At 37.9% G+C, this 11,381-nt stretch overlaps 1 non-coding gene across 1 annotated transcript; it reads right to left on the reverse strand.

The window, feature by feature from the left end:
* Positions 1-5,531: 5,531 nt before the first annotated feature.
* Positions 5,532-5,601, reverse strand: LOC115866528 (small nucleolar RNA SNORD28). The gene has a single exon (XR_004044681.1). It is a non-coding gene; the product is annotated as a small nucleolar RNA SNORD28 (small nucleolar RNA).
* Between the last annotated feature and the right edge of the window lie 5,780 nt (positions 5,602-11,381).

Raw genomic sequence — 11,381 nt, forward strand, 5'->3', positions numbered from 1 at the left:
ATGACAATGAAAATGTGAGGGGAAGGAGGGGGAAAGTGTCACTCTTTTTAATTTTGCTGTTTTATAATGTATACCTTCTGCTGAAACATACTTGCTCTCCCTTTAGCAACCCAAGCATTGTTTAGGGCAGAAATGGCTGACTTTTCATTTAAGTTGACTTCTCGAAACTCCAGAAGGAACTTTTGTTTCTCCCTAAGCCAAAGTAAAAATTCAGCCTTTATCCTTATTACATTCTTCAGGGAAATGTCAGCTCCTCAGTACAGCCCCTGGGACACTGCTGCAAGGCCGTTTGGCTGCTCTAGAGAAAAAGATCTCAAACTTCCCTCGAGATGCCACCAGAAATGCTCATTTCAGATACTTATACACAGAATGTTTCATTCCCAAAATAATTTTTCAGAGACATGTTTTCCAAAGAGATTGTTAATATTAAAATTCTATATCAGAAATTACTTACTAATAAAGAGGTTAACCTCATAACAAACCAGGAAGGTTGTAAAACGCTTTATGAATACCTAAGGCTTCTGCCACAAACAAGAAAATGGTAATACACAAGAGAAAATGTATTCCATCAAGAAGAATTGTGTTCCATTTAATTCCTCCCATGGTTACTCCTCTATTCTGTTTTCCCTTAACATTTATGAAATTAGTCAATGCTATATATTATTTTACTTTTATGATTACCTTTGGAAGAGTGTTTATTAAAAAATCCATGAAAACTTTTCCTCAAAGGCAAAATTGCACATTATTCAGTATGCAGTTAACACTTGATAAATACTTTAAAATTATGTACTACTTTGAATCACATGATATTACCATTTTCATGAGTCAAGTGTAATTTTTTTTGTTTGTTTGTTTTTTTTTTTTTTTTTTTGCGGTACGCGGGCCTCTTACTGTTGTGGCCTCTCCCGTTGCAGAGCACAGGCTCCGGACGCGCAGGCTCAGCGGCCATGGCTCACGGGCCCAGCCGCTCCGCGGCATGTGGGATCTTCCCAGACCGGGGCACGAACCCGTGTCCCCTGCATCGGCAGGCGAACTCTCAACCACTGCACCACCAGGGAAGCCCCGAGTCAAATGTAATTTTATATCAACAATCTCATATGCCTGATTTCATACAGACTAACTCTTGTCAATCACTTTTTCAAATATTAGGTTGTTTGTATTTCATTTGTAAATATCTAAGATTTTCCCATCCATGTCAGAAAAGGTTAGATAAGGGTTTTTTTTTTCCTATTTAATGTAGATATTTACACTTTACGGCAATTGAATAATATTTCTTCATTCTATGATGGTTTCAAGTTTCTAAAACTATCTTTCTTTCTTTCTGGCTATGTTGGGTGTTTGCTGCTGCGCACAGGTTTTCTCTAGTTGTGACGAGCGGGGGCTACTCTTCATTGCGGTGCACGGGCTTCTCATCACAGTGGCTTCTCTTGCTGCAGAACACGGGCTGTAGGTGTGTGGGCTTCAGTAGTTGTGGCACGCAGGCTCAGTAGTTGTGGCTGGCGGGCTCTAGAGTGCAGGCTCAGTAGTTGTGGCTCACAGGCTTAGTTGCTTCACGGCATGTGAGGTCTTCCCGGGCCAGGGCTCAAACCTGTGTCCCCTGTATTGGCAGGTGGATTCTTAACCACTGTGCCACCAGGGAAGTCCCAAATATTTTTCTTTATAAGTCTTAACATTCTTTTTTTGTTTTTGGAGGCTTTGGGGTTTCATTTTGGAGACATCCAGCTGCTGAAGACTTTTGAGCCCAAGAGTGATATAACAAAAGCCATATTTTAGGAAGAATAATCTAGCAATGGTAAATTGGTAGGGAAGGGATGGTACGCAGATAGGTCAGAAAGAAAACTACTACAATTGTCCTATGCTCCTGAGCCCAGTAAGTTTTTTAATTTAATTTTTATTTTATATTAAAGTATAGTTGATTTACAATGTTGTGTTAGTTTCAGGTGTATAGCAAAGTGATTCAGTTATACATATACTTATGTCCATTCTTTTTCAGATTCTTTTCCCATATAGGTTATTACAGAATACTGAGTAGAGTTCCCTGTGCTGTACAGTAGGTCCTTGTTGACTATCTATTTTTTATATAGCAGTGTGCATATGTTAATCCCAAACTCCTAACTTATCCCTCCCTGCCACCTTTCCCCTTTGGTAACCATAAGTTTGTTTTTGAAGTCTGTGAGTCTGTTTCTATTTTCTAAATAAGTTCATTGGTATCATTGTTTTTTTGATTTCACATATAAGTGATATCGTATGATATTTGTCTGACTTACTTCACTTAGTCTGATAATCTCTATGTCCATCGATGTTACTGCAAATGGCATTATTTCATTCTTTTTTATAGCTGAGTAATAGTCCATTGTATATATGTACCTCATCTTCTTTATTCATTCCTCTCTATGGGCATTTAGGCTGCTTCCATGTCTTGGCTACTGTAAATAGTGCTGCAATGAACATTGGGGGGAAGTCTTAGCATTCTTATCCCTAATTTTTTATTTTAATTACATTCCCTTGATATCTTGTAGACAGGTATGTTGAACCAGAATGTTTCAGCTTCATTTTTTCTTGGGCTCAATATGTTATCTCTATACATAATTCACATGTTAGCTAACAGCATTCTTATTTCTTTAACACCATTTTCAAATTGTGTTTATCCAAACTTGAAAAGGCAAATCCCTAAATTTCCACTGCAACAGATACTCAGGCAAGTTTTTTCTTACCATTTCAGTTACTCAGTCCTGCTCTTCACTTGCCCTTCCTCCCAATAGAAAAACAATGTTTAAAATTTTATTTCACAGTAAGAAATATGGATTTCCCTTCTAAGTTACTACTAGAAATCACAAACGTTAATAATATCTAACAAAGACATACTTAAGGTGATTGCACATCATTCAACGCTGGTTTAATTCAACTTTCATGACTTTCTTCCCACCACCACACCAACAGAACCTCCACAAATATTAAATAGCAAAACATTACTCAAATTGTCACTGCCTTTTCCATTCTATTTTCTAGCATGTAGTTCACATTTTAGGATCATTTGTTGACCAAACCTTGTACATAGCAATGCTTCCAAAATACTGATATCCCAGAGAACCCATATTTCCCAGAGAATAATTGTAGTTGTTTCCCTTTATGTTTAATAAGATTCTTTGTCAATATAATGAGTCCACTCTTCCCCATCCCAATTTTCTACCCCTTAATTTTAGTTTATGTACATTTAGAGGTTGTTTTGCTTATTCTCTATACCCTTCTCTAGGGCAAATGCTTTTTCCCTTCCCTAGGAGTTTTATGTTGACTTTTTCTAGTAGCTGTGTAAACACTTTCACATGCCAATTCAGCATTTTTCTAGTTCCAGTTTCAGCAGTCCTTTGAAGATGTTTGTCTACAGATCTAACCATTTCTTTCTTGCATAGAAGAATCACCCTTGATGTCTCTTTGCATGTATTCATTTTCCATGGGAGGAGGTGGGGGAGAGTAAATGTGAATGTAGTTTGAATAAGGAAGAGGGAGGAATGGAGGGTTGGGAAGGGGAGGACAGGAAGGAAGGATGTGGAAGAGGAGAGCAGAACAAAGCTGGGGAGTTCATTGCTTCCTCTGAGTCTATTCCTTGCTAGAAGGACGCGCTTTCCAAAGGTTCTTAAGACTAAGGGAAGGAAAGACATGAGAAGAAGCACAAGAAAGTGGTGACTGCAGTATCAGTGTTAGTCTGACAAAGAACTATGTAAAGAGGGTAATCAAAGAAGGACCAGATGTTATGTGCTCATTTCTTCACACTTTTAGACGGTTCCTCCTCTCCCTCTCCCACCCGTGGCCCAGCTCCGGCTCACGTGAATACCCTGGGTCATATCTGATCAGTTGTTAGAACTTGTCTCTAATGTGTTTATTTTCTTTCTCCTTTATATTGAAACTCAAAACCAAACTCTAAAACAATCTTAAACTGATTTTTCCTAGTCATTAATCCATGTCTTCATAGCATAATTTTGAATAACAATGACATAAATTCACACTGTTTTTCTCTTGAATTGTTAAAATAAAGCTGGTTATCAATGGATATAGCTATTTTCAGAAGCTATTAACAGGAAAATTCAAGCAGAGTTGGTTCTGTAGATGTGAAAGAGTAAAATCTGTCTGGGACTGAAGGACTGAAAATCAGCTTGGACTGAAAAAGAAAAAAGTAGTCCTGCCATTAATCATGCTGGGAGGACAGACACAGATAAAACCAGCTGCAAACTTAACAGGAAACATTGTTTCTTCCAAGGTCATGCAGCTATAAAATGCCATCATGAACCCCCCTCTTTGTGTGACCACTGCTTTGTTACTAATGATGCCTCCAGCCCTGCTTTTCTATCCTCACCCATCTATTACTGGAGATTACTAAACCATCCCTGCTTCAGGATAGCACCCAGTTCCTATTTTATCCCTGCTTCTCCTAATCCTGCTGCAGAAACAGCATCCAACCCAGAACTGGTCTCCCTTCCCTGAGAGCTGCCTCAGAATCCTTCAGCAGGAACCCAAACCTTGCAAAGATGGCGCCCTCTTCCCCCTCTGGAGAGCACCATTCATGTTTCCTCTGCAGTGCGCTCCCATGCTTGCAAGTCAATAAATAAGGGTTTGTCAAACTACAGGTTTGAGTGTGGTAGACTGGATGGTTGAGCCTCACCAGAGGTCAAGTAGAAGTTGGAGAGTTTGAATGATTTTCTTGGATATTTGGAGTTTTAAAATAAGATTTCCCAAATGCCAGCTGTTGTTTTGGTGATATATAAATTATAAGAAAAAATGTCTTTAAAAAAAATCGAAATCCTTTGAGACATAATGAAATAAGTATCTGAGTGAGGTTTCATGACTTCATCTAAAGCTGAAAATTTTCAGTAATAAAAATTCTTTCAATGATAAGAGACATTACTTTTCTAAAAGACATGACAGTTCTGCTAAGAAGAAATAAATTTCCATCAAGTGTTTAAGTTTTAACAAGTTGAATGATCTCTGGGGTTTCTCTTCTGTATCAAACCTTGAATCTCCTTGGCAAGTACCCAATACAAACATTTATTTGCCTTCACTCTTCAAACAGGTACTGTATTGCATATATACCAGTAGTATTTGATTCAGAAGAGTACTACACGTATGGCCTATTTCTGACATATCTACTTCAGTTCTATGCATTGCAGCTTCAAAATTCATTTTATATCTGATGGGAAAATCCTTTCCGACCATCCTCATCTTTTTTCAAAATAGTCTAAATTGTTTAGACTGTTTATTCTGCCAAATACATTTTGTTAAAATGTGGTTCAATTCTAAAAGAAAATTATATTAAATGCTCCCCATGGTAACTTTATTAAAAATAACATTAAACTTCTAAATTAATTCTGAAACAGTTGAATTTATAGTCTCAGGACTTAGCATGCTTGTGTTTTTCAAATATTATTTTGTTTCTCAGTAAAGGTCCTTTTATAGATGTGTACCTAATAGTTTTACTATTTTAAATACAAGGTTTATTGTTTTTCTTTCTTTTTAAAATTTTTTTCATTAACAGAAACTGCCTTTAGAACTCTAACATGCTATTAACTGTGGTACCTCACAGATGATAAAAATGTCAAATTATCCAACTCATTATTTTTCTTTAATAAAGATAATACTCATGACAGGAAAAGTTATAAAATGCAAAAAAATACATAGACCATCATACTCCTAATAGGCCATGGTATCATCTTATTATCTAAACATATTAGCAATTATATCCCAGCTTGTTAAAAAAGTTCTCCCTTCTATTCTTGTCCCATGTTGTGGTAGGCAGGATAATGGCCTCTCAAAGATGTTCATGTCCTAGTCTCTGGAACCTGTGAATATGCAAAAGGAAACTCAGGTTTCAAATGGAATAAAGGTTGCTATTCAGCAGGCCTTAAAATAGGGAAATTGTCTGGATGGCCCCAGTCTAATCACAGGAGTCCTTAAAAGCAGAGAATCTTTCTCGGCTTCAGTCTGAGAAGGATGTGAAGACAGAAGAAGGTCAGAGAAATGAGACATTAGAAGGGCCGGGCACTGCCTGCTTTGAGCCAGGGAATATGAGTGGCTTCTGAAAGCAAGGAAAGTCTCCGCCACAGCCTCCAGAAAGGACTGCAGCCCTGCCGACCCCTGGATGTTTTTTCAGATCCGTGTCAGACTTGTGATCTACATAACTGTGAGATAATAAATTTATGTGTTTTATGCCACTAAGTTTGTGATAATTTTTTACAGAACAATTGAGACTAACACAGGTCTTTACATTGATCTGAACAGTACTGAATAATAATGTCAAATCTGGGGTGGAGAAAGAGACATTTAGGTCCAAAAAAACAAATGAGGCTGCCTTCCCTCAGCAACAAACGATACAAGAATTCTCCCCCACTTCATTAAATTTCTAATCTAGTTTTATTGATCTGATTTCTAATGATATATTTTAACGCCTCATATTTCCTTTTTCTGGTTTCCTTCATTTATTTTTATTTGTTACTTTCTTGACATACCATTTTCAAAGGATTATACAAGATTTCTCCACATCCTTTTTTTTTTTTTTTTTTTTTTGCTGTATGCGGGCCTCTCACTAACGCGGCCTCTCCCGTTGCGGAGCACAGGCTCTGGACGCGCAGGCTCAGCGGCCATGGCTCACTGGCCCAGCCGCTCCGCGGCACGTGGGATCCTCCCAGACCGGGGCACAAACCTGTGTCCCCTGCATTGGCAGGCGGACCCCCAACCACTGCGCCACCAGGGAAGCCCTCTACATCCATTTTTTAAGGAACTTTGAGGTGGCATCTTCTCTAATGGGTTCTTATTTGAAAGTCATAATCCCCTTAAAGTATTGGCCCCTTCTGGTACGTTTACCATCATATCTCTTTATACCTGTTACGACAAGACTCAGGTCTTACGTTCATATTCTTATTTTCATCTTTTTTTTAAAATAAATTTATTTATTTATTTATTTATTTATTTTTGACTGTGTTGGGTCTTCGTCTCTGTGCGAGGGCTTTCTCTAGTTGTGGCAAGTGGGGGCCACTCTTCATCGCGGTGCGTGGGCCTCTCACTGTCGCGGCCTCTCTTTGTGGAGCACAGGCCCCAGACGCACAGGCTCAGTAGTTGTGGCTCACGGGCCCAGTTGCTCCGTGGCATGTGGGATCTTCCCAGACCAGGGCTCGAACCCTTGTCCCCTGCATTGGCAGGCAGATTCTCAACCTCTGCGCCACCAGGGAAGCCCTTATTTTCATCTTTTGATTTTTCTCACATTTAAGCTCTATGTCTAAAGATAGATATTATATACTATATGTAGTATATATATATATAGTATATATATATACTACATATAGTATATATAGTATATATAGCTAATGACCTTGCCCCATTCTCCTCAATTTCTCTCTGTAGAGATCCAATGGTCGTGGGTAGGGTGAATATCAGTTGTTGTCTTTCCAGTAGCCCTTTCTCCTCCTTTTTTAATGGTACAGTGCTCTTAGACTAAACCACAGTGACCTGCCGCTTCCTAACTAACAGGTAGTACATAAACCAAGATTCTGTCTCTCCTGGGAATCTGAGTCTTGAATAGAATTCCATGGTGGTCTTAAAGTTGAGTTGTGGGCACTCAGAAGAAACTGTCTCTGAATTTCTGACTGAGATGCCGAAAGCTGTCATAGTTCAATTTTTTTTCTGAGGCATGGTTATCCTGTTTTCCCTTCTACTGTGTGAGCTATGCAACATCTTCCTTTTAAATACGTTTATTTACTTAATTTAACCAGAGCCAGTTTCTAATTAGCCTCAGACTGATAAACAGAAGATGGTGATTAAGATGATATATAATATTCTCACCTATTTCCGTGGATTAGTGCCAGTGTTTCTTTGTATGCTATCTTAGTTAAGAATCTTTTAGTTCCACTGTAAGACTGGAGATAACAAGAAGAAAGAAAATATACCAATAAGTATGAAAAATAAGAATAAGAACACATTCTTAGGGGATCTCCCCAGTGACTCCGTTGTCACCAAGCGTGCCTTCCAGTTAACTCCTGTTTTCTCCAACCTGTGAGGCTGCACACAATGGATGTTGGAGTGAGATTAATAGAGTGGTGTACCTTTTGCTTCCTGTTTTGCAGTAAGGATGTCAGCAAACCTCTTTCCCAAGTCAGTCCTATGTAATCTCAAATTAAGTAAAATCTTCTAGCAGCCATGGGTCTATGTCAACCCACTCCAGCCCTCAGCTGCCAAACGGTGACATATAAATGAGGAAAATGTCCATGTAATAATGTGACTTAATGGTCTACATGGCAAACAGGGCAAGACATCCAATGACAAGGAAATGAGTGGCAATGAGGGCAGTCCTTGAGGGAAAAGCCAGAATGGCATACTGGCATCAGATATGCTAAGTGATAGACACTATGAAGTAAGATTTAATAGTGAGTTCTTTTGGCCAGAAGAACCTTTCTCTAAACCATTAGAACACCCACTACCTTGCCCCACCCCCCAAATGCACATTTATAAATCTGAGTTGCCCCTATCCCCTTTACTGGAATTAATCTTTAGGAGAAAAATTTCAGGGCCCAGTCACCAATGTATATAAAACTTCATTTACCCTGAAGGGAGAATAAAAGAATTTTTTGAAAAGTTACTCAGGCATCTCTGAGAATCTAAAGAAAAGTTGGAATACCTAACCACAAGAATTGCCTCAGAGAAACTGAGAAGTAGGAGGGCATGTACCTTCCTTCTGTAGTTCTACCAGGAATTTAACTTAATCTATACAGTTGGGGAGTTGTAATCTCCTTATGTGAGAAATGTTTGTGAAAAGACTTTAGAACAACAATCTACGGTAATATGTTTGGCAGACAGAAAAGACACATCCTACCTCAGGACCCTCACAGCTGTAACATTTTTTAGTTTCATTGTAGTGCTTCTTTTCTTCTTTGTATTTCCTCTTTTCCCATCTAACCTCCATTATTCTGATTTTCACTTTCTCTGCCTTTTGTTTTTTTCTATTTCTTAGATCATTCAGTTGCATTCTGTAATTTTGAAAATTTATTATTTTAATATCTTTTGATCAATTTTCCTCTTAAAACTTTTATCATATTTTAAATTGTTTCATTATTCTCCAAAATTTTAAAAGTTAAAAAGGATCAATGGTTTCCTCACCAGTGTTACCTTTCTTTTATATATACGATATATGAAGTGTGAAAGCAAGTTACAAAAACTAGAGTGAGAACATCTTATTGTTATAGAAATAATGTGTATATAATAAATTTATACACCAATGTCTAAATCTAACTACCAAATTGCAAAAAAATTTTAAGGAAAGAGGAACAGAGTAAGTCAAATGACAACACAAAGGAAGCAATCAACCAAATCCAAACTGTGGGAAATTCTTCAAAACAATGGACCTAATTTCTTCAACCATACATGTCATAAAAATAAGTGGAAGGAGAAACGATTAAAGACTTAAAAATTTGGTTTGTTACAAAATTCTTGTATCCTCATTTGCAAACAAACACACAAAGACAACTGTTAAAATACATTTTTGAGAAAATCATGGAAATTATATTAAGGAGTAATTAACTTTGTTATGCGTGATAATGGCATTGTAGCTATATATTTTTTAAAGCCTTTCTGTTAGAGATGCACACTGAAGTATTTTCTGGTGAAGTGTTACGATAGGTGAAATTTGATTTAAAATATTCCAGCCCCGCTTGTCAAACTGTATGCTTTGGGATGGGATGGGGCGATAGATAACAAGAGTGACAGGATGTTGATCATTATTAAACATGGGTGATGGGTACAGGGGATTCATCATACTCGCTCTCTACTTTTATATATTTTTGAAAATTCCCATAGTATGGATGGTGAGTTTATAGGTGATTAATCTCTTCTTTTCAGTATTTTCTAATTTTTTACTACAATGAATAAGTATTAGTTGTGCAACAATAAAATTTTTTAATATTTTAAAGTTATGTCCTATATTTTAAATGCATTCCCATTTCTAATAGAATTTGTTCATCTTTTATGTGCTCCTGCCAGTTATTCAGGTTTTGAGAAATGAATTTTGACATTATCAGGAAAGGTGCCATCTTCCATCACAAGGCAGTTTTTTTTTGTTGTTTTTTGTTTTGTTTTTTTTTGCGGTACGCGGGCCTCTCACTGTTGTGGCCTCTCCCGTTGCGGAGCACAGGCTCCGGACGCACAGGCTCAGCGACCATGGCTCCAGGGCCCAGCCGCTCCGCGGCATGCGGGATCCTCCCGGACCGGGGCACGAACCCGCGTCCCCTGCATCGGCAGGTGGACTCTCAACCACTGTGCCACCAGGAAGCCCTACAAGGCAGTTTTGAAGTTCAGTTGAGATCACATTTCTGAAAATATAGTGTAGCCATCACAATATTATCCAAATGTATTGGTATTTGTTATTGACTTGCTTCTTGCTTTTCTTTCTGGTTTCTTTTTTCATATTACAATCCAAACTGTAAGCACATATACACAAATACATGCGCTTTCACCTTATGTTCTTCTCCCTGAGATGCAACTAAAATCTCCTTTGAATAACTTCTAGATGCAGGGAAATTATCCTCAGATAACTTTTCATATTTCCCTTAAGAGTATCCCTATTAGAAATTGTCATGTTCTCCTCTCAAAAGAAAGCAGCACATTCTCAAGAGATAAATGTAAAATATCTTGGTGCATGGAAAATACCGAGGAGTAGTAGTAGTAATAATAATAATAATTCGCTTTCCTCTCCACGCCCTTCAGTTTCTCTCTTTCTGCTTCTTCCATTTGTCTCAAGGCTTATTGTTATTGCCCTGCCCCTATCCTCCTAGTTCTTCCAGGCATAATGGTCCATTTCATTGGGCCTATTAACTTGATTTCTTTGAGCCTTTTCCTCTGTTGCTTTCCTCTATTGATGTATCCATATATTCTTTTCCTCTTTCTACCTTTCCACTGCTAGACTTAGATAAAACTTCTTTACTAAAAAGAGCTATGGTTTAGGTGCTTTCTTCTTTATGCATATAGTTTCATTTGCAGCCATATTACCTGTCTTCCTTCACACCACCTCTATCAACAGAAATCTATTTTCTTTGGTTTTGGTCTCATTTCATTCACTGCACTACACAGTCTCATGTGGCTTAAAAAAAAAAAAATAAGTCATTTGTTTTGGGCAGAGTAGCCAATTTATTTCTTTAATTTCCCATTTTATTTTTTGGTTTGAAACTGGCCTGTGTCCCTCTTACTTTGTTTTCACCAGTTACTTAGAGCCCACAGAGCCTACAAGGGACCCTTGGGGATTGTAAATCTAACTCCTTCATTCTAATGGTGAGTAACCAGAAACCCATGTTTCCTGATTCCCGGTCCAATGCTGGAACTCTTTTCATGACACCTCAATTCATCATACA

The sequence above is a fragment of the Globicephala melas genome, chromosome 3 (assembly GCF_963455315.2).
Source record: "Globicephala melas chromosome 3, mGloMel1.2, whole genome shotgun sequence".
Classification (NCBI taxonomy): domain Eukaryota; kingdom Metazoa; phylum Chordata; class Mammalia; order Artiodactyla; family Delphinidae; genus Globicephala; species Globicephala melas.